Genomic DNA, 24,640 nt, shown 5'->3' with positions numbered 1-24,640 from the left:
CATCCCTAATTATGCCCACTTTTTACCAAATTTGTAAGATGCTTTTCCAAAAACAGTCTGAGTAGTTGTGGCAGAGATCATATGGCCTGCAACGCTTGAAACATTTACTAATTGTCCTTTATAGAAAAAAAAATTGCTGACTCCTGATCTAACCCATAATTATTATATAAATAATTGTGTCCAACTTAACTTTTGCAAAGATAGTTTTAAATATGTTATTGTCATACCGATTATTTTGGGTTTTGATGATTATCATAGTCACAAACTGTTATGTTTGGGAAGGTTATATAGGACATTTAATTCAACTCCCACTCAATGAAAAATGTCTTTTATTCCAGTTCTGACAGATGCCACTTTAGGCTTTGCTTGAGTAACTCTACTGAAGGGAATTAGAGTACTTGCTAGAGTAGTATATTGCACGGATGGACAGCACTATTTATTGGAATAAACTCCCATGTTTTGAATCAGAGCTAGTATTTGTAAACTTTATTGATTATAGTCCGGTCTGCACACACATCAGAGAACAAATAATAGCTTCCACTTACCAGTCTTTCAAGTGATTTAACTTTCTTACATGGCAAATCACATTAATCCTCCTATTTCCTAGGAAAACATACTCCATTCATTTTCCCGGTCAGGTAACAGTAACATCCTAGTAGGGTTCCCTGGATGCTCTCTTAATTGGTGAGATTTGTACTTTAAATGTAGAATCCAGAATTGTAAAATTCCCAGCCTTGTACAATGTACACTCTTTCAGTAATATTGGACAAATTATTTAATATCTCTGTATTATGGTGATAAGAACACATGGCACATGGTAGTAATTGTAAAAATAAAGTGAATTAGTGTTCTCTGTGCTGAGTACTGTGGCATAAACATAGTAACCATTCAGTCAGCGCTAATTCTTTCTCTAGCCTTTCCCTTTCTTTTTAGGAATTGTTTTGCATATGAAAAAAAAATTAGGGCATTTGTCTTCTTCCAAAATACTTCATATTCTGCTAGGGAAGATTAGTGTATAACCAAAATAACTGTAATGCAACAAAACACATTCTCTATTATAAGGTCCTAGAAAACACTGTAAATGTGTCTTTAGTGTTTAAAGAATTCAGATGAATTTTATGGAATAGTTTAGTTTTAATAATCTATGTTCTTTTTTCAGTTCCCAAACTAGGTAGCTTAAAAATTCATTTTGTAAAGTATTTCAGGAGAAAAAAAATCAGTTTTTTTTATTTCTTGTTCGATAAAAATGCATTGCCTGTGGGATCTAATGAAAATGGTATATTATAATCATTTGTTTGATGACAGTGTAAGCGGAGCTTAAGACATAGAATGGCTTTTTGATGTGGCTTCCAGCAGTTTGTGAACTCATTCTTACAATAATTAAATACCTTTTAAAGTGATAATAGCTCTTTCAGATTATAGCTATTCTTTAGACAAGTAGAGTTATTTGCTTGGTATCCAGTATCTTCAAAAGCTAATGAATTTCTCAAACATATTAAGCATATTCTAAGAATTATGTTCCAAAGTGAAAGAAATGGTCCCAGTGGCAAATCACTTTCTTATTATTTAACAATTACCATTTCCTCAGTTCAGTTTTTTTTTTCTTTTGCATTTTTAACATTTTAGATAATTAAAAAAATATATACCAAGAACTACACTTGTATGTAGTAGCTAATTTGTCTACAATCCTGTGAGGTTTACTAAGTGCCTTTATTTATACCAATTATGTTCAGGGAGTGAAAGAAAGCGTTAAGGAAGAAAAGAGAAGGATCATAGTAGGTGAGATTTTCCAATTTTATTTTAAAACTGTTGATTATTTGTGCGTACTTGATAAAACCAGACCAAATCACTGAATCTTTTTTATGTTAAGAATTTCTGATAGTTTTCACTGTGACATACAAATGCCCTCAAACCAAATAATAATGCTAACAGTGTGTGTAGAAATAGAGATAAATCAGGGGCGCTTGTGTGGCTCAGTGGGTGAAGTCTCTGCCTTTGGCTCAGGTCATGATCTCAGGGTCCTGGTATCCAGTCCTGCAACGGGCTCTCTGCTCAGCAGGGAGCCTGCTTCCCTCTCTCTCTCTCTTCCTGCCTCTCTGCCTACTTGTGATCACTCTCTCTCTGTCAAATAAATAAATAAAATCTTAAAAAGAAAGAAATAGAGATAAGTCAATGAAGTTCTTATGTCATAAAACAGAGTATATCTAGTCAAAAATCAATTACAAAATTTTTTGTGTCTTATTGCAAGATTTATATGAAATTGTATATGATTTTAACAGAGGGATTAAACTGAAAAGATCGGAGGAATTTTAGATTTTATTGATGTTATATCTAGCAGGCTATCATAGGAGTAGGGGCTACGGATGTCTTCCGCTGGGCTCACATGGGTACATTCTGATGAGCATTTATTTAAAATAGAGACATTTTCCTTTTTTTCACTCTTCAACTTTTATGTTCCTCTAACTATCATAAAAAAAATGAGGCATTATTAGGAGAGATGCAATCAGTCACAGTTTTCTTTACAACTAATATACAGCTGTTTGTCCATAAAGTCTTTTCCTATTTGTCCCTTTTAAGCTCCTCACATCTTGTGACATTTCACTAGACAAACTGGCTTTAACTAAATTTCTTAGTTTCTCTATCATATCTATTATCAGTAGATCAGATGAGTAATAAAAGTAAAGAGAGCCTAAATATCAATATATCATACTCACTGAGAAGTTAATAAACATTGTCTCTCCTTCTTGGAAAAAAAAAGAATACATATGTCTTATATTTATTCCTGGAGATTTCTTATCTTCCTAAGGTGGGCTTTCCATACATTTAGATAATACCCAATTGATCTGACGACCTTTATGGTACGGAAACTAAACAATCAGATCGAACGTAATTTGGCCATCAACCAATCAAAGTCGATGCTGACAGAAATATCTTTCACACCAAACTGACTAAGTAAGAGCACTGCCCCTAGGTCAGGAATCCTAGTTAAGAATCCTGATTTAGGGAAAAGATAAAGGATACAGTCCAACATTATATAACATCCTTTAGTTAAAGGAGATAAACAAACACCCGTATGTATTATTTCTGAACAAAAACAGATGTGATGACAAAAAAATATTTAACAAGTGTGGAATGGGTAAAACACAATCATGATGGTTGCAACAGTTTCAGTCCTACCCTCAGCATGTATTACAACATTTAATTTTCTCAACTATACTGAGAGCTACATAATATTAATATCAATTTACAGATAAAATATGACTCATAGAGAAGCCGAGTGACTTTACCATGGCCACACCGTAGTGTCAGAGATTTTAAATACACATCCTTCAGATTCATAAGTGAGAGGAAAAATTATTCCAAGTAATTTTCTAGGTTTTAGGAATATATTTAATTTCTCACTGAACAAGAATTAAAATATTCTATGGGCTTAAACGATTGAAGGTGCATAAATTTTATGTTAATAATGTTTATCTTTGAATTATAGGGTCTATGGCACATTGTGTTTCTTCTGTACTTTTCCAAATATTGTAAATGGATGCTATATTTATTCATAATGGATATAAAATGTATAGAATTTGGAATTGCAACAGGAGACAAAGTACAAAAAGGACTGGTTACATCTCCATTTTTGAGACCAATAACAATATTTATGATTAGATAAAAAAAATCTCTTCCTTCATTCTGACTTATGGTACTAAATATTATCCATGTCCCTACATTAACTGGTGAAATGAATAATTACAAATACTTGAAATTTGGAAGTATACTGAGGAATTTTTGAAATGACATCAATGCTTCAAAAGAGGCTGTTTTTATTTTTTATAATATACTAAATGAAATACTCTTGGCAGAGAAAGGCAAACACTGAATGACACTGCTTATATAAGGAACAAAAATAATTAAATTATATGAAAACATACATAAATATGAATACACACACAGACACATATATCTATACCTATATTGGGATTTTGAGGTCACTGTTTTCCCAATTTGTTATTTCTGAAATTGATTAAATTTCCCCAAATAACAAACACACTTCCATGCATTTTGTTCTCTTAGCTATCGATACCTCATGAAAATCACTTCAAATCAACTGTTAAGACCTTTGATTATTTAGTAACTGTATAAAATTTCATAGAGTGCTTACCTTATAAGTAAATCAGCCATTCCACAGATCTCTAGCTTCTTAGCTAGAAGAAATTGAGCCAAAATTTTCACATCCTTCCACTCTTTGTAAAGGCCAAGGAAAATAAGCATAGTCAAGTAGCTAAGACTATCCAAATCTCTTAGGTCCAACTTCAATTTTACTCCTATTCAAGTGTTCATAGTGTAGTGTACAAAGCCACGTTAATTCTAGCTACCATAATCCTTATGAAGCCCAGAATAACATTTACACTCAGCCATACATAAAAACCAACCACAGCTTTATTCAGGGGAAACAGATTTTCATTTCTAGTGGAGAAATCAGAAATCATGTTTAAATTGCCAACTTTCCAGAACCCTTGATCTAATAGTAACCATTTTATCAAGCTTTCTGGGGGTTCATATTTTAGATGGTCAACATATTTTTTTAAAGATTTGATTTATTTATTTGACAGACAGAGATCACAGTAGGCAGAGAGGCAGGCAGAGAGAGAAAGGGAGAAGCAGGCTCCTTGCTGAGCAGAGAGCCGGATATGGGGCTTGATCCCAGGCCTCTGAGATCATGACCTGAGCTGAAGGCAGAGGCTTTAACCCACTGAGCCACTCAGGCGCCCCTAGATGGTCAACATTTTTGTTGGCACCATAATTAACAACAAAGTATATATAGTGCAGGACAAGGTTGGAGGTATTAGCTTCTACTTATGAATTTTGTCATACCTCGTATGCTAGAGATTCATTGCCCACCTAGGCACTTACTATTTTTCTTGATGCCTGAGATTTTTATGGCAAAATTTTATTCCAGAAAAATACAGGATTTCTTGCTGAAGAAATATATTTTTGCCTATCATAATCAGGTTTGGGCTAATCTGGCACAAAACTTCAAGGTTATCCCCTCCCATACCACCAATACCTATCATTTGGCATAAGAGTGTCAGCCAGAGTCAGCCAGAGAAATAGTTCTTTTTTATATTCATCCATCGCATCTTGGTTTTAATCAGTTCTCTAAGATTCTCCATCCTTGCTTCCAAGGTGTCAGTCTCCTTCTAAACGCTCAGGTCAGAGAGAAGTACTTCTCTATATAATGTATGTATAATGTATATAATGTATGTATATAATGTACACATGTATAATGTATGCATATAATGTATATATAATGTATGTATCTATATAATGTATATACTTTATAACAAATATAATGTATTTACTATATTATTTTATTTGCTATATCAGAGAGGTACACCTAGAGTTTAGAGTGATGGGTAAATTTTATAAATAAAATTAGACTTGGAAAGCTAAAATTCTAAGATTTAAAATTCTTATATAAAGAAATATCCATGATTTAATGGATGAAGGCATTTGTTTGTTTCACTTTGAAATAGAAAACCTGAACAGTTTTTTGTTCTGGTATATGGAGCCCAATCAGCTTTGTTAAATTTGACAATTTTGCATGGAAAATATACCTCTTATATGTAAAACATGTTTTTTTCCTACTAATATGAAAATACTGTTTTGATTTTAATTTACTAGCTATATTTGTAATTGTCTGCTTTGATTTGTAGAAGTACATAGCTAAGACATATAAGTAGGTGTTGAGCTCATTCTAATGAACTTATACATATGCTTAATTTTTTTTTATTATGTTATGTTAGTCATCATAAAGTACATCATTAGTTTTTGATGTAGGGTTCCATGACTCATTGTTTGTGTATAACACCCTGTGCTCCATGCAATACGTGCCCTTCTTAATACCCATCACCGAGCTAACCCATCACCCCACTAACCTCCCCTCTAAAACCCTCAGTTTGTTTCTCAGTGTCCATAGTCTCTCATGGTTCATCTAGCCCTCTGATTTCCCCCCTTCACTTTTCCCTTCCCTTAATGTCCTCCATGCTATTCCTTATGTTCCACAAAAAAGTGAAACCCTATGATAATTGGCTTTCTCTGCTTGACTTATTTCACTTAGTATGAACTCCTCCAGTCCCATCCATATTGATGCAGAAGTTGAGTATTCATCCTTTCTGATGGCTGAGTAACGTTCCATTGTATATATGAGCCATATCTTCTTTATCCATTCATCTGTTGAAGGGCATATCAATTCTTTACACAGTTTGGATATTGTGAACATTGTTGGTATGAACATTGGGGTACATGTGGCCCTTCTTTTCACTACATTTGTATCTATGGGATAAATGCCCAGTAGTGCAATTTCTCAGTCATAGTGTAGCTCTATTTTAAATTTTGAGGAAACTCCACACTGTTTTCCAAAGTAGCTGTATCAACTTGCATTCCTACCAACAGTATTAGAGTGTTCCCCTTTCTCCACAACCTCTCCAACACTTGCTTCTTGCCTTGTCAATTTTTGCCATTCTAACTGGTGTATGGTGGTATCTCAATGTGGTTTTGATTTGAATTTCCCTGATGGCTAATGATGATGAACAGTTTTTCATGTGTCTTTTAGCCATTTGCATGTTTTCTTTGGAGAAGTATCTGTTCATTTTTTTCTGCATGTTTTTTTACTTGATTATTTTGTTTTTGGGTGTTGAGTTTGAGATGTTTTTTATAGATCTCGGATATCAGCACTTTATCTGTAGTGTCATTTGCAAATATCTTCTCCTATTCCATGGGTTGTCTATTTGTTTTGTTGACTGTTTCCTTTGCTGTGGAGATGGTTTTTATCTTGATAAAGTCCCAAAAGTTCATTTTCATTTTGTTTCCCTTGCCTTTGGAGACGTGTCTTGAAAGAAGTTGCTGTGGCAAATGTCAAAGAGGTCACTGCCTATGTTCTCTACGAATTTGATGGATTCCTGTCTCACATTGTGGTCTTTCATCCATTTAGAGTTTATCTTTGTATATGGGGTAAGAGAATGGTTGAGTTTCATTCTTCTGTATATAGCTATCCAATTTTCCCAGAACCATTTATAGAAGAGACTGTCTTTTTTCCACTGGATATTTTTTCCTGCTTTGTCAAATGTTAGTTGACTATGGAACTGAAGGTCCATTTCTGGGCTCTCTATTCTTTTCCATTGATCTGTGTGTCTGTTTTTATGCCAGTACCATGCTGTCTTAGTGATCAAAATTTTGTAATATATCTTGAAATCAGGCCCCATGATGCCCCCAGTTTTGTTTTTCTTTTTCAACATTTCCTTAGTGATTGGGGTCTTTCCTGGTTCCATACAAATTTTAGGATTATTTGTTCCAACACTTTGAAAAATGCCATTGATATTTTGATTGCAATGGCATTGAAAGTATAGATGGCACTGGACAGCATAGACATTTTAACAATGTTTATTCTTCTTCTTTTTTTTAAGATTTTATTTATTTATTTGACAGACAGAGATCACAAGTAGACAGAGAAGCAGTCAGAGAGAGAGGAGGAAGCAGGCTCCCTGATGAACAGACAGCCTGATATGGGGCTCAATCCCAGGACCCTGGGATCATGACCCAAGCCGAAGGCAGAGGTTTTAACTCACTGAGCCACCCAGGCACCCCAACAATGTTTATTCTTCTGATCCATGAGCAGAGAATGTTTTCCTTCTTTTTGTGTCTTCTTCAATTCCTTTCATAAATGTTTTGTAGTTTGTAGAGTATAGATCCTTCACCTCTTTAGTTACATTTATTCCAAGATATCTTATGTTTTTTAGTCCTACTGTGAATGGAATCAATTCCCTAATTTCTCTTTCTACAGTTAGATTGTTAGTGTATAGGAAAGCAACTGATTACTGTGCATTGATTTTGCATCCTGCCACATTACTGAATTACTGTATGAGTTCTAGTAATTTAGGGGTGGAGCTTTTGGGTTTTCCACAAAAAGTATCATGATATTTGTGAAAAGAGAGAGTTTGACTTCTTTACCAATTTGTATACCTTCTATTTCTTTTTGTTGGCTGATTGCTGTTGCTAGGACTTCTAGCACCATGCTGAACAATAGTGGTATGCATGGGTGTCCTTGTCATGTTCCTGATCTTAAGAGAAAGACTCTCAGCTTTCTCCACTGAGAATGATATTCACTGTAGGCTTTTCATAGATGGTTTTTATGAAATTGAGGAATGTTCCCTCTATCCTTACACATTGAAGAATTTTAATCAGGAAAGGATTCTGTACCTTGTCAAATGCTTTTTCTGCATCAATTGAGAGGACCATATGATTTTTCTCTCTCCTTTTGTTAATGTGTTCTATCATATTGATTGATTTGTGAATGTGAACCACTCTTGCATCCCAGGAATAAATCCCACCTGGTTGTGATGGATAATCCTTTTATGTACTGTTGGATCCTATCAGCTAGGATCTTGCTGAGAATTTTGGCATCCATATTCATCAGGGATATTGGCCTGAAATTCTCCTTTTTGATGGGGTCTTTGCCTGGTTTGGGGATCAAGGTAATGCTGGCCTCATAGAATGAGACTGGAAGTTTTCCTTCTGTGTCTATTTTTTGAAAGAGCTTCAGGAGAATAGGTATTTCTTCTTTGAACATTTGTTGTAATTCCCCAGGGAATCCATCAGGTCCTGGACTCTTGTTTTTGGGGAGGTTTTTCAACACTGCTTCAATTTTCTTACTGGTTATTGGTCTATTTATGTTGTCAGTTTCTTCCTGTTTCAGTCTTGGTGGTTTGTAGGTTTCCAGGAAGGTACCCATTTTTTTCCTGGTTGCTTAATTTATAGGCATATAGTTGTTGATAATAATTTTTGATAATTGTTTCTATTTTGTTAGTGTTAGTCGTGATCTTTCCCCTTTCATTCATCATTTTATTAATTTGGGTCCTTTCTCTTTTCTTTTGGATAAGTCTGGCCAGTGGTTTATTGATCTTATTAATTCCTTCAAAGACCTACCCTCTAGTTTCATTGTTCTTTTCTACTGAAATTCTGGTTTCTGAGTCATTGATCTCTGCTCTAATCTTAATTATTTCTCTTGTAATGTGTGACTTAGGCATCACTTGTTATTTTTTTCTTCAGTTATTTAAGGTGCAAAGTTAGTTGGTGAATTCAGGACTTTTCTACTTTTTTGAGTGAGGCTTGGTTGGCTATGTATTCCCCCCTTAGGACCACCTTTTAGCTATCCCATAAGTTTTGGGCTGATGTGGTTTCATTCTCATTGGTTTCCATGATTGTTTAAGCTCGTTTTTGATTTCCTGGTTGACCCAAACATTCTCAAGCAGGATGGTCTTTAGCTTTCAAGTGTTTGGATTTCTTCTAACTTTTTTCTTGTGATTGAGTTCCAGTTTCAGAGCATTGTGGTCTGAGAATATGTAGGGAATAATAGTCTTTTGGTATCAGTTGAGCCCTGATTTGCAACCCAGTATGTGGTCCATTCTGGAGAAAGTTCCACATGTGCTTGAGTATTCTGTTATTTTGGGGTGGAATGTTCTATGAGCTCCATCTGTTACAGTATGTCATTCAAAGCTCTTATTTCTTAGTTGATTTTCTGATTATATGATCTATTGTTGAAAGTCAGTATTGAGGTCTCCTACTATTAATATATTATTATCAATATATCTATTTTGATTAACAGTTGGCTTATGTAGTTGGCAGCTTCTATTTTTGGGGGGAGTAGATATTTACAACTGTTAGATCCTATTGTTGGATAGACCCTTTAAGAATGATATCCTATCCTTTTGTATCTCTAACTATAGTCTTTAGCTTAAAATGTAATTTGTCTGATATGAGAATTGCTACTCTAACCCTTTGAGGTCCGTTGGCATGAAAACTGGTTCTCCATCCCTCCACTTTCAGTCTGGATGTATCTTCATGTTCAAAATGAGTATCTTCTAGACAGCATATGGATGAGTCCTGTTTTTTAATCCAGTCTGTTACTCTGTGCCATTTCAGGACAGCATTTAGGCTGTTCACATGGAGAGTGATTATTGAAAGATTTTATTTTATTTTCATCATGTTGCCTGTGAAGTCCTTGTTTACATAGATTGTGTCTGTAAATTTCTGTTCTATATGTCTCTTGGGGTCTTTCTCCTTTTATAGGACCCCCATTAATATTTCTTGCAGGGCCAACTTAGTGGTCACATATTCTTTCAGTTTCTGCCAGTTCTGGAAGCTCTTTATCTTTTCGTCCATTCTGAATGACAGCCGTGCCTGATAAAGTATTCTTGGCTGCATGTTCTTCTCATTTAGTGTGGTGTATATGTCTTGCCAGTCCTTTCTGGCTTGCCAGGTCTCTGTGGACAGGCCTGACTTTTCTAACTTTTCTCCCTCTGTATATAAGGAATCACTCTCCCGCAACTGCCCTTAAGATAGTTTCCTTGGTACTGAGATTTTCAAGTTTTACTATTATATGCGGGGGCATTTGTCTATTCTCTTTGACCTTGGGAGAGGTCTTCTCTCCCTCTAGGACACAAATGCTTGTTTTATTCCCCAGTTTGGGGAAGCTCTCAGCTACAATTTGCTCAAATATATTTTCTAGTCCACTCTTTCTCACCACCCCATCAGGGATCCCAATAATTCTGACACTGAAACATCTCATGTCATCATTTATTTCTTTAATTCTGTTTTCATGTATTTTAAGGTGTTTGTTCCAGGGCTCCTCCTATTCCTTCCTTTCTATCAGTTTGTTTTCTAGATTACTAATTCATTATTCAGCCTTGTTTACCTTAAGTTATTAGAGTACCTAGCTTGCATTGCATCTCATTTATAGCATTTTTAAGTTCTGCCAGATCAGCTCTCGTTTCTGCCCTTAGAGAATCTATGCTGCCATGGATGGTTTTTCTCTAGCCTAGCTATTGTCTTCAATAGCTAGAAATCTCTTTCTGACATCTTGCTTAGATCCATATCCATTAGGTCTATGGGAGAGGCCATTCTCTGGGTCTTTTCTTTGTTGGGAGTTCCTCCTCTGAGTCACTCTGTTGAGTTGTGATTGAAGGGATGTACAGTTGAAAATATCAACCACAATCCAGGCAAGGTGCACCTTGGGAACATTTAGAGCAATCAGAAGCCAATACCAAACAAACAAACAAACAAAAACCAGCCAAAATAAAACACAAGAATAAGTTTTTTAAAGTACAAAAACAAACACAAACAAACAAAATAAAAGACCCACAAAACCAATAACAAAACAAAAAAGCAAACAAAACAAAAAGAAGGTGGGGGTAAAGGGAAGGTGGCTCTAATACCTCAATGTGGATGAGGTAGTGTATTTCAATTCTTTCTGGGTGTATTTTGTTCTCTTGTTAGAGAACACTACTTCCCAGAGATACAGGAAAATTAGAACAGGCTTATCACATAAAGGTAGTATTGAATAGGGAAAAATGATTTTTTATAGGGATTTTACAGTTTTATGGGGACTCTAGGGTTCTTGTCCTCTTGTTCTTGCAGCTTGTCTTCTGGGGGAGAAGGCTGTCACATTGTTTTTCAGTCAATTCTGCTTGGGCAGAATTGTGAAGGGGATATGAAGGGGCTAGGCTCCATGGAAATCATTTTTTGGGGGAGACTTTTGTTATCTGGCAGCTTTTTGTGCCTTTTTGGAGGGTCAGAGTAAAGGAAAATGTCCACATTCAGAACCCTCCCCCCCCCCCCAGAAGAGAGAAGCCACAGTCTGCTCCTTTCTGAATACTCCAGAATGCACAGTCTCCCTCTCTGTAAGCACCACAGAAAAACGCAGACTCCCACAGGCAGTGCACGCCCCAGCAATCTCAGCAGTGGACCCTGACCCCCGCTTATCTCTACACACACCCCCGACCTTGTGCCACCCAAACCATGAACAATCCAGTCTGTGCAGGCCTGGTCCCTGGTGGCGGCACTGGTTGACCCTGGTTCTGTGGTCACAGGCTCATGCTGGGTCCTCGGGGGCATGGGTGGTGACAGTAGGGCCACCAGCTCCAGGTCCACAGGCTCAGACTGGCACCTGCGGTTGCCCAATCCCAACATTTGCCCCTTCAGCTCCTGTGTTCTGTTTAACTGGTATTATCAGTCCCTTCCCATTCTGTTGCCACCACTCTCTAAGCTATCACTGGTCCCCACACACAGGATATTTTGCGCTGGGGTATTACTTTCCGATGGCTATCTTCTAGTGGTCCCTTCTCCCTTCTGTTTATCTTTCAACACCTGTCAATGCACTCACAACTCTCCCTTCCTACCTTGCAACTGATGATCCTCTGCTGCGGTAAAAATCCAGACATATAATCTTACATCTCAGACTGATTTTTGTGGATATTCAGAGAGGCTTGATAGATATCTAGTTAAATTCAGGGGACTGGTTAAAACAGAGTCCCCCACTCTTCTGCCATCTTGCATAGCCCTCCTATACTTGGTGTTTTTAACACAGAGAAGCTGACAAAGATTATAATCATATTAAATAAAACACTAAAAGTAATAATTAAAATTAACACCACCAAAACATAATAAATGATTATATATGCTATTAAATATTTGGATAGTATAAATTGAATTTCATAAAAATTGTGAGACATGTTACATCTAGTTCACCTTTCATTATCTACCCATTAAGTAATAAACATTGAGTCATATGCTGAGAGACCTAAATTTGTCATACTTCCACATTCAATGTGTCTCTTGTTATTATTAACATACATTTTCTAAGCTTTATGAATCAAAGAAATCTTAGCTATACATGTGAAAGCGTTTGCTTCTTCCTGAAATGTAACTTCCTATTTCCTTTCCATTTCCTAGTTTTCTGACCTGATACTCAGCTTATAGTACACTTTACAAAAGACTCCATTTTCAATCTGCTAGAATTCAGGGACACATCGAGATCAAATTTTGCAAGCAAGGATTTAGTTGCACGTTTCAATAACTCTTGCAGAAGTGATAAGCTATCTGCCACAGTAAACCTGTGGGTTCTCCCATCAGATGTGACACTCAAGGAATACCAGCCTTTTGCTACAGATACAGAAGCCCTTTCAGGATATGGCACATTAACTCCTTCAGTTTATTTGGTAGCAAAGTATTTCAAAGTTAAGGGAGAGAAGATAAAATGAAAAAATATATCACTGTTATACTTACATGGACTGCATATAAGTTAAAGCACACCAAGAGTTATTTATTTAAGAATTATGGTCCATCAATTAAAAAAAAAGAATATCATTGCAGATGATTTTAAAATTTGATGACTGAAGAAGTGTGAAATAAAAATCTTATAAATGTGAACATATTATTGAACACCACAGAAGTTCAGCTGAATTTGGGGTTATTTATGTTACTTTTTACATTCTTATATCAAGGACATTCCAGTTGATTGTGTAATGTGTAGAATGAGGAAGGGTCCCAAAGTAGTGGTAGTAGGATCTCACTTAATTTAAAAGACATGGTATCCCTCAGTTCCAAGATTTCCAAATAGACAGTAAATATGGAGATATTAGATAGAAATAAAGAGACTAGCATTATGGTCTGATGTTAAAGCAGTTCTGAGTTCAGCAAACACAAATGCAAATCCTTAAAAACCATCTTCTGATTTTCATGCTCTCATAAGTCAAGTTGCATCTTGCATTTTGAATCGTTCCTTTATTGTTAAAGTGTTTCAAGTAAAAAAGAAGAAGAAGAAGAAGAAGAAGAAGAAGAAGAAGAAGAAGAAGAAGAAGAAGAAGAATTCGTCAAGAATTCTTAACTCCTGTCTATGACCATACCACCCTTAATTCCAAAACCTAAGGCTTATTTATAGAGGGCCTTTTGTTTTAACTCTCTCAACTCTGCCTTGGAGAAAATAGGTCCTATAGTAGTCCAAGATGCATGACCTTGTTATAGGGAGAGAGAGTTACTAGTATTAGTAGAATAAAATTTCAAGCATCTGTAATTGTTCTCATATTCATCTTTTGACTGGATCTAAGTTTGTTTTGCTGTAACTTCTAAATATTTCCTGTGTTTCTGTGGAAGAAACTAGCCTCCCTTCAACATATGGTCTACACATATTTGTTCACAGTTAAGGCAAAGGCCACCATACAGCCTTGAGATTTTTTCCCCATTAGTAATTGAGAGTTCCAATGTCTTTTGTCCCTATTCAATGATTTTGAAGCCTATATATACTATTACATGAGCTTTCAGGCTTTGATTCTTTGTCAATTATTTTAAATTAAATTAAAATACAAAATAACCTTAAAACAGAGAGTAAATGCCATTTTGTTATTCTTGTAATTAGGCTTCTTATATTTTGTAACACTGTAGTTTGGATATCCTCTAAGGTGTGCTAAAAAATCTAGTATCTATGAAGTGCAGGACCAGTTATAAGGAAAGTAGTTGAGGTATGCCAGTAGGTGAGTGAATTAAGAAAATCCTTTAAGGAAACTAAAATTAAACGAGCAAAAAATATTCCCATAAGCTTGGCAACAGCCACATATTTTTTTTTTTACTAAGTTAGTGGAAGTAAAACCATTTTCTCCTCTATAACATTAATATAAGACACAGAAAAATCTGAAAGATTAATAGAATATAAACTGAGCAAATTAGCTAAGGAAGAGGCGGTGGTATGGAGAGAGGTCTGAGAAGATTTACAAACCAAGTATTTTAAACTATAGCAATATGTGATTCACATGCAAATTCACAAATCCATAAATTACTGGCATTATTTAACCCTTGTTAAAATATTTTCATTAACTAAGAATAAAGTTGAAATGTACCCATCAAGGGAGCATTTGTAGTAGAAAAATGTGCCTTCATAATTACAGAGCAATACAGAAATAAATAGCATAATATGCCCTGCATCCCTATTAGCAATGACCTTGCTAGGTGTTTTTATTGGGAAAAAAGAAGAGGCATGATCAGAGTACTAAAAGGGACACCACTTGAGGCTTAACCAGGTTGAAAATATGGGATGATGATGATTATTATTATTTTATATTTTCCTCACTAAAGATAGACCCTATAACAACAGTGTATGATGAGGAAATATTTGGTGGCTTGATTTTATAATTTGGAAAGTAAGTCATATATTTTCTCAAATTAAAATAGAACTTTCTTAATACTTCCTCCTATTTTATGTGAAGTGTATTATTATTAAAGCTATGTAAAACACTCCTTAGAAAAGTCTAAATAGGATATTATCCAGTTTTAATAACTCAGAATATTATTGCTTAAAAATCAAGCTAAACCCTATTAACTAGTGAAGCAAATAATTATGGTGTTTAGAAAACAGGTTGACATAGCAGGAAGGAGTAAAATTTATTTATTTTCTCATATGAGAATCCTTAAATGTAATGAATTAAGGTAAAAAATTAAGTAATTTTCTACATTCCATCTGTAAGCTATCACAAGTGAGTAATTGGGCTTCTTACCCCATTCAAGTTTTGACAGTAATATGATTTGGCAAACAGACAAAGGATTATTTTTCTTTGCCTAGAGGCTAATGTCTTAAACACATGTTATTTCTAAAGGCTTCACAGATGTATTTTAACTCAAAATTTTACTGAGTTTTTAATTTAAAAACTGATGCCAGATAAACATTAAAATTCTCAATATATGTTCTCAAATCAAATCAAAAGCTAAGGTCAAAGAAAGTCCTGAGGATTTCTTATAGAAGTTGAAATAGAACAAATTTTAAGTGCAATCAGTGTCCAATTTTCAGGTTATGTTTGATCATGATTCGTTTAGCAAGCATGAAAGTTCACATTCTCCTTCCTTCAGGACCATGGTTATAGATCATTATATCATTTAGTGTTAAATATAAAACCATGATCCTTCAAGTGATTAAAAATTTTATCTCACATTTTCAATTCCATGATAAATCAAATGTTATAAGTAAATTCTGGAGTCTATCTTAAGAATGATGGAGGTATTGTATACATTTCCAGAAGAGCTTCATTTTATGGTCCCTAAATGGGGAATGAAATACGTCAATATTTTATAATGAACAATCTCTAGTAGATTCTTCAGGAAAGATGTGAATCACACACCAACAATCCACATACTCTTTCAACTGTTCTAATGCACTGTCTCTTGTTGGTCAAGCTCTTGTTCAAGTTTCTGAATCACAAATATCTTAGGAGTCTACTTATATTTTTCAGGAGAACCTGAAAACTCCTTTTTGGCTAATGTTGTTGAATGTTTTCAGATAAGCAAAATTTCTTTACTAAAGTTGCCATTAGTCTCATCCTCAATATTGTTTTATGAAACTCAGGTTCCATTACCTCTTTTTTGTGTGGTGGTTACAAGGAGACATTTGATCATTATATCTTTATAAGGTAGAAGACAACCATTGTTTTTAACTCATATTGGTCTGTTAAAGCCTTTCTTCAGCTCTGAAAAGCATACTGCTCTCCATTTTCCAAGTATTTTTAGTTTTCTCATTACACAATAATAAGGAATGAATAAGTTACCTAGATTCTTCTAGGAGAGTACTTCCAAAACACACATTGTGACACAATAAATCATAAAATCTGCATAGCAAGGACTTACAGAGTGGAAATCAGAATATTTTTTAAATTAAAATAAATAATAGACTAGTTTTTTATTAAAATAAGAATAGATTAGAATGCAAAATTAAATTTCAGAAGGCCTCACCCAAAGGAAGTATGGTTTTGTGAATCTGGGTCATAATACAAAATATATTCTTGGGGCACCTGGCTGTGCAGACAGAAAAGCATGTGACTCTCTGTCTCGAGGTCAAGAGTTCTAGTCCCATGTGGGTGTAGAGATTACTTAAATAAGTAAAAAACAAATAAACAGAAAACTTTAAAAAATAAATATTCTTAATGTAGTTTCTAGAAAACCAGAGAAAAAAGTAAAATCATCAATCTAGAACATGAAACAGTCTAGAATATGTGCTGAAAAGTATTACTCATCACAATGAAGTGTGCACACACACGCAGAAACACAAAGACAAAATACTTTCAAACTTAAGTATTCAACGGAAAGAATGAAGTAGGCTTTTAAAAGTATCTAATGCACTGGGGATTATGCTAGATGTTTTCATATACTTAGTCATCACAGTTCTCCAAAATGTGTCATGCTTCTAGTATTTCAAAATGAGGCAGAGAGATTAAGATAGCTTATTCAAATCACTGACTTCCTGATTTTCAAGGACTTAAACTTAGGTCTCTCTTGCCCTTACTACGTTAGTCTCATGTCCACAACATTTATCTCTCTGCCAAGAGCTTGATCTTCTTTTTGGCCCCAAGCTCACCAACACCATCTCTGATCACTACCCATAGTAGATGATCACTAGGCTCACTGTCATATAATGCCTTGCCTCTCTCAGGAGATGCCTCTGTTTTAATAAAACAAAGTATATAATTATCATCTTTTATAATTGATAAATTAGACATGATTTTCAGTATTAGCAATTAACAATATAATTGTTTTTAAAATCCTACTAAACACCATTAGACAGTGAAGTAAATAATTATAAAGTACTTACAAAATTGCCTGGCACCTAATAGGTTAACAGTAAAAGTTTATCTTCCTGCATAATCTTCTATATGTAATAAAGTCGGATAAAAAATTAAATGCTTTTCTGCCTTTTAACTATAATCAATTATAGATAAGTAGCAGGAATTATACAGGGCAAAAATAGTAACAGGGCAAATTCTGATTATAATATAATCTGGAGATTAGGACAATACATATTTTCTTTACATACTTCCCATTTTCCCAAAGCTGCTGTCTTTACATACTTACCATTTTATAATGGTTTATCATGCACATTTCAAATTGGAGTTTTAATTAGTCTAATTAAGAAAGAGAAAACATCGATTAAAGTCTGAAGCCAAATTCCAAAGACAAATTTCACATTAAATTCAGTAATTTCCCTGCTCTTATTAATTGGAAAATTCTTCTTTGACCAAATCATTCTATTATCTCATATCAACAGGATAACCCAAATACATGCCTTAGGGGGAACTTGTTTCCTGAGGCAAATAGACACCTATCTGGATCCAAGAGACATCTCAGGGTGACCTCATGCTGCTGGACACGGTAATTGCAAACGTGGTCAATTTCTGTCCTGTATAAGTCCCTTAATATTCCCTAAATCCTTCAAGATAAAGTAAATACATTTTAGTAACCCCTAAAACCCCTTTTTCTAGCTTCTACCTAGCTCTCTGCCTCTATCAATGACCTATTTTTGCATTACACTCAGCTAATAACTGTCTCCTGACCTCTTATGTTACTCATCTCCGCCACATATTGCCTTCTCTCCACTCTATTCATATAATTGTTTCATATCATGATGAGTCGCCATTCATTCTGGTTATCACTTCTTCCAGAAAATCATTAAAGATTTATTTTTGAACACTGAGATTGACAAATAGCCATTTTTAGCCATGGAGCCCTTAGTATTTCACAGCCTATTTGCCTAAATCTCCATCTAAACCAAAAGCTCATTGAAGACAAGAGCTATTTCTTATCTGTGCATTCTAGACCTAGATCACGCTTTTAACGAATTGGTAAATAAACCAGACAATTATTAATGTTTCTTCTACCACAAAAACTTCTTCAGTCCTAAACTATATCTCCTGTCCAGTCAAATATTTTAATATAGCCAGAAACAGTGAATTCAATACAGTATTTCATTTTTTTTGTTTTTTTGTTTGTTTTAAAGATTTTATTTATTTATTTGACAGACAGAGATCACAAGGAAGCAGAGAGGCAGGCAGAGAGAGAGGAGGAAGCAAGCTCCCTGCAGAGCAGAGAGCCCGATGTGGAGCTCAATCCCAGGACCCTGGGATCACGACCCGAGCCGAAGGCAGAGGCTTTAACCCACTGAGCCACCCAGGTGCCCCAGGCACCCCAAGAGTATTTCATTTTTTAATAAAGTATCTTAGATACATCACTTTAAAAAAAAACACGTGTGAGTCTATATATGTATATATACATATATATGCAATCTGATTTAATTTTATCTAGACTCAACTATAATCAAAGTGCAGATTTAGTTTAAATTATCAGAGTCATCACTATAGATGGGAATATCAGGGTGATTGCTCTGGCTCTATGTTATTAAGGGAAATGGCACCTGCTCTAATTCAGAGTGGTATTAGATAGAAGAAAGGGATTCCACCAGGTGGTGGTAATTAAAACCTAAAGAAGGCAATCATGCTGAACTGAATGTAGGTGATCTTCTAACCACAGAAAGACAGCTCAGGGCAACACTGCCCAGCTCTTCACTTCTACATTTAACTCCTCCATTTTCCTGATTCTTTCTGTTTGCGAGGTGATTTTTATAAATATATTTTAATCAGATCCCACATTCATACAAAGAATCTAGGTAGAAAGCAAACCAGAACATTCTTTATATATACAAGAGAGATTCTTGCCAATTAAAGTGAATTTTAAAAATCCATTCAATTTGGTGTCATAAATGTAGCTCACCTTTTATTTATTCTTCATGGTTCCTGCCTCTTACAGATATTTTCTTGTCTCTCACCTTTTTCTGAAAACAGCAGTGAGGAGGCCAGGGAATATGACCATCTTGGGAGCTGAGCAGTTTTTTCAGTTTACTTCTTGCCTATTACTGGTTTGGCACAGAAGTAATTTTAAGTCTCAAATATTCATAGCTTCTTTTTCTCCAGTCTGTTAATAGTTTGATGATGCAATTCTCACAGATATGCACTTAGCCTCTCATTCATTTTATTAAAATTAGCTTCATGTGCAAATTTTGTGCCATATCTCTGTGTTCTTTTTAGATATAATTCTTGTATTTTCTATATTTCTTTCTTGCAACCATATACCCCTTTAAACTCAACTACAGGTGCCTTAAGCATATAAGAGTTCACGGGAAAGCCACATAATTTTACCTATGCATATTTTTGAATTAAAGGATTTGCTGACTATGCCAACCTTAACAGCCTATTTTTGTTCAGAGTTGCTATGTATTGGATTCCTGGGTTAACAAACTCCAAGGCTCTGATATTTGCATGCAGGATTTTTGAAGAATGCCCTAGGAAACAACACCATTAGCGGATGTTGTAAAATCAAGTTAATATTCTCCTAATCACAGTACCTGCCACCATTGTCACTTTCAGTACTTCACTCATCCATCATCATGATAAAAAGCACCTCTTTGATGATTCATGGTATTTGGATGTGTATGCCATCATCTCCCCTTCCTAATTGCTGTCATCTGCAGAGCTTGTAGTTATTATCCTGAGTGGAAACAAATATTTTGATAATTGGCTTAAAGCCTTTTTGTTCACTTCACAATTTGACACCAGTGTGAATGATATGTGTATAATAAGGCTTATCTATCCAAAAATATGGCCTCTCCATTGAATTCCTCTTCTCTAATGCCTCCTCATTCACTGGCTTTCAGGGTAAAATTCTCAAATAACTTCTTAAGGTCAATAAGTTAACTCAATTTTTTGTATAAAAGAGGAAATAGCAACCATTGTACAGGATGTTCTCCAGCTTTCAATTAACCAGATAACGAGATCAGAGTCATATGTCCTTCTTCCCTTCTGTAAGAAAAGAGGGACTGTTGCTCCTCCAATTAAAAACAAAATGTTCTCATGTACTATCTTTGCTCTATAATCAAATTTGAATACACACACACACACACACACATACCCTTGTCTTTTTCACTACATACCTAATTCAGTCTACTTCCACATGTCTACTCATATCATGCACACTAAACTATTCTTTGACCAATAACCTCATTGTCACTAAAGTCAAGATACATATACAATTCCCAAGCTTATTTTAACTCACAAATGCTTTCAAAACTACCCTCAGCTATTATTTTTGGAAATACCATCTGATCTTGAATTCTGTGTTACCATATTCCACTGCTTTCTTTCCTCCCTTCTCTGTCTACTTTTATTTTCCTCTTCCCTGGACATTATTCTCTGCTTTTTCACTTGCTCCCCAAAGAAATTATAAAATATGCTGGAACTTCACTACTTACCCATACCAAATTGCTAATATCCTTTTATCTACAGACTAGACTTGGCCTTTGAGATTTAGTTGTGTAAATCTGCCTTCTTAATCACTCTATTAAAATATTTCCTAATCTTCTTGTTTGTCATTCTATCCCAGCCAATATTGTTCCATAATTTTCTGCATCACTGAACTTTACTGCAATGAATTCTATCATGTTAAGCCACACATTTAGGATGATCTTTACATCTGTGCTATCTGTCACTTTAAATTTTACACTCTCTGCCATCTTCACCTTACCTGCTTTTTAATCTCTCCATTTTCCAAAAACAAAGCAATCCTGGACAAGACACAGTACACGACGTTTTTGCCTGTCCATTTCTCTACCTGAGATGCTAACTTCTACTTTTCTTCTCAGCCCCGTGGCTGTTTTAACCATGTTTATTCAGCGCCATTCACTATTCACTACCGCTCACTATTCACTATTGAATGCAATACCATTCACTATTGCCAAGGATTTTATTCTAATCTCACCCCGAACTTCCTTAGTTATCTTCTTTTAAAGTAGCACATATATGTTGTATAAGCATAAAATTGCATATTAGTTATTTGCTTAATGATCACTGCCAAATCACAGGGCCCGGATTAGGAGTTATTCCCTAAATTTTACTGAAAACCATATAATTATTATCTTTTACATACTCAGAATATACCAGAACCTCAAATACTAGTGGAATAAATGCACGAATGCATTTTCTGAGGCAAAAATAATTATACAGTCATTGGAAAACTGAAGGTCTTGAATATGAGTAGAGAATACAGTTTGAGAAGTTTAGAGATATCAGTGGAGTATGTCAGACACTAGGAAATGAAGAGCCTCTTAACCATGTTAGAAAATTTGGGGTTAATCCTGAGAATAATGGAAATTATACAGAAAATAAAAATGCAGGAGCTTGCTGAAAATAATAATTTTCTAGGAAGCTCAATCTAAAATGTAGGAAAAAAACCACCTTAATAAATTATTATAATATTCCAGGTAATAATTGATTATGTCTTAAAAATGTCAGTAGAAATGGGATGGAATTTGGGGGTTAGAGTAGAAGAATATTGGGAAAGCAAGGTGTGCTATAGGGATAATCCTCATTTCATGTAGTAGTGAAGTATTGTACAAATGACTGTGAAAGCCAAAAATTTATGTAGCAACTCAATAATCACTGAGAAAAATTATAAAAGTTCATGAGCTTTAAAATTTTTGTCACAATATTTAAAGTCTCTTACCATTAGTTATAGATTTATGAGGAAATGGAAAAAATAGTAAAGCTAGTATTTAATATTTACATAGCTCTCTATAATTTATAACTTTGGAAACATTGAAATTTAAAATATATCACTTCTTTATAAAAACTTAAGAATAGTTTGAGCAGCTCTTGCTTTCTTCTTACCCTATAATTTACAATATCTACCAATATCTTTCCTATTTTTGAAACATTTTCATACTCGTTTCTAAATTTGATTCACCTTCTACCATTTAATCCTTTGTGCATTCAGTGTCTTGAAAGATCTCTGAAGGTTCCTTTAAAACAAAATTTTGTATGGACGTTGCTTTCTCTGGGATTATCTTCATTATTTTAGTCAAAAACACTTTTCTTATTTCTGTGTAAATTCACCTTTACTAAGATCGTGTGGCTGCATATTTTGATTCCCCAACAGTTTCAGCATCAACACTGCCTCTGTCAGCTGTTTTTTTTTTTTAATAATGGATTTTAATAAATGGATTTACATTCAAATTTTGAATTTTACTTCCAGCATGGTAATTAAAAAAAAAATTCTCTGTTGGATTTTCATCTTTCTTGACCAGTTCTCTTTTGGTTGCCTATTTTTGTAAAATGTCACAAAAGTTTATCATTGAGATTCAAGGAAGCAACACAAGCACATGTTTTGTTGTCTCTGTGTGAACATAAATGTGCAGTGACTGGTCACCAATAGACTGTGAAAGAAATGACTTGATTAGTCCCTAATCATGATGTGCATGTTACTTATATAGTGATTCAGTAAAGTATGTGTTTTATGTACTTTTGACAGTTAATACAAGGTGGAATTTGAAATGTGTTGTAGGGAAACTGAGGTTATTTGACTACACCATGATAAGTAAAATTCATATGTATTAGAAGCATACAAAGCAAGGACTATCTGTACCTGTCGAGTGATTGAATTGGGGGAGAAAGCAGAATATGGAAAGATGCCAAATGTATTTTTTTATGGGTGATGGTATTCACTTAGATAGGGAATACAGGAAAAAGATTTACAGAAAATTCTTATCAATTCAAATCTTTTAAATGTTAGATTGCTTATTCCTGTCTGAAACTCAAATAGAAATGTCCAGGATCAATAGGTCTGGAGCTCAAAAGATCAGTCTCTGATGGAAACAGAAATGCTTATGTTATCTATGTGTAGATGGAACATAGTAGGATAAGGAAGACAACACTGGGAAGAACTTTAAGAAAAAGTGGTCAGAGAATTTCAAGGAAACTACTGGTTTTTTCACAGAATCCAACTGATAAGAGCATTGCATTTAAAAAAATGGAATGTAGTATCATATGGTTTGAATGGATAAAGATATATGTGCATTGGAAAACATCTATTTTGATTTGACAACAAAGAAGTTGGTGAAGAAAAAATGTGGTTTATAGGTGGTGAGTCTCGGTATGTATGACTGCTTCGGTCATCATACTCGGTATGTATGACGCTGAAACTGCTCAGACAAAACTTCCTCCCAAGTGGCTCTTTCCAAGCTGATGAGTAGGTAAAAGTGATAAGAACTCTGCTTGTGATCACACATTTAAGCTATAGTGTCCAACTAACTCTACCAGAAATCATGCTAGTATTTTATTCATAATATACTTGAAAGTTTTGTCAATTTATCAATTGGTTCAAGTGTTAGAGGTCATTTAAAGGATAGTACGACCAGGAACCCCATGTCACATTTATCATTTTGGTGCATTTAATTTGTACCATAGTTGCATTACCTAACAAGAGGACTGGGTCAGCTCTGTCATGCCTGGCATGCCTGGTGGTCTGACAATCACTCTTGGTGAGTATAAGGATGAGATGCACTAGGCAGGGATATACAATATGCTTTTTAATATTCAAATTCCTCTTGAGAACTCTGTTCTAGATTGTCTACATTGTTTACAGAAGTATGGTTTAATGGTTTTCACCTAGTTTAGCTACACAGCCTGGCTTTAAGCAACATGGCCACTTTGGTTATCCTTACAGAGAGCTCATTTTATCAGTATTACAAATGGTACATATCTTCTGCAACTAGTATTATACTATCTGAAACAAACAAAAATTTTCAAAGAGGTAATACCAGACTTTATAGAACATTCAGTATACTATAGGACTCAACAAATACCTAATGCTTCTTATTATATTCCAGGAGTTTTGATATATACTGAAGATTTAATGACATGGAAGATAGACATATAAAATATTTAGAGAGAAACTTAACTACTTAATTCCTTATAAGAGTAACATCACATATTTCTTGATTTTCTGCAGATACCATTAAATATTGTGTATATATATATACACATATATACCTGTGCTAATTTTGTATTATGTATTTAAAAATTTAAAAAATTTTATTTACCTAATTTTTTTTTTTAGAGGGGGAGAGAGAGAGAGAGAGAGAAAGCAAGTGGTGGGGAAGGGCAGAGGGAGAGAG

The sequence above is a fragment of the Martes martes genome (assembly GCF_963455335.1).
Source record: "Martes martes genome assembly, chromosome: 2".
Lineage (NCBI taxonomy): Eukaryota > Metazoa > Chordata > Mammalia > Carnivora > Mustelidae > Martes > Martes martes.
This window is presented reverse-complemented; position numbering follows the sequence as displayed.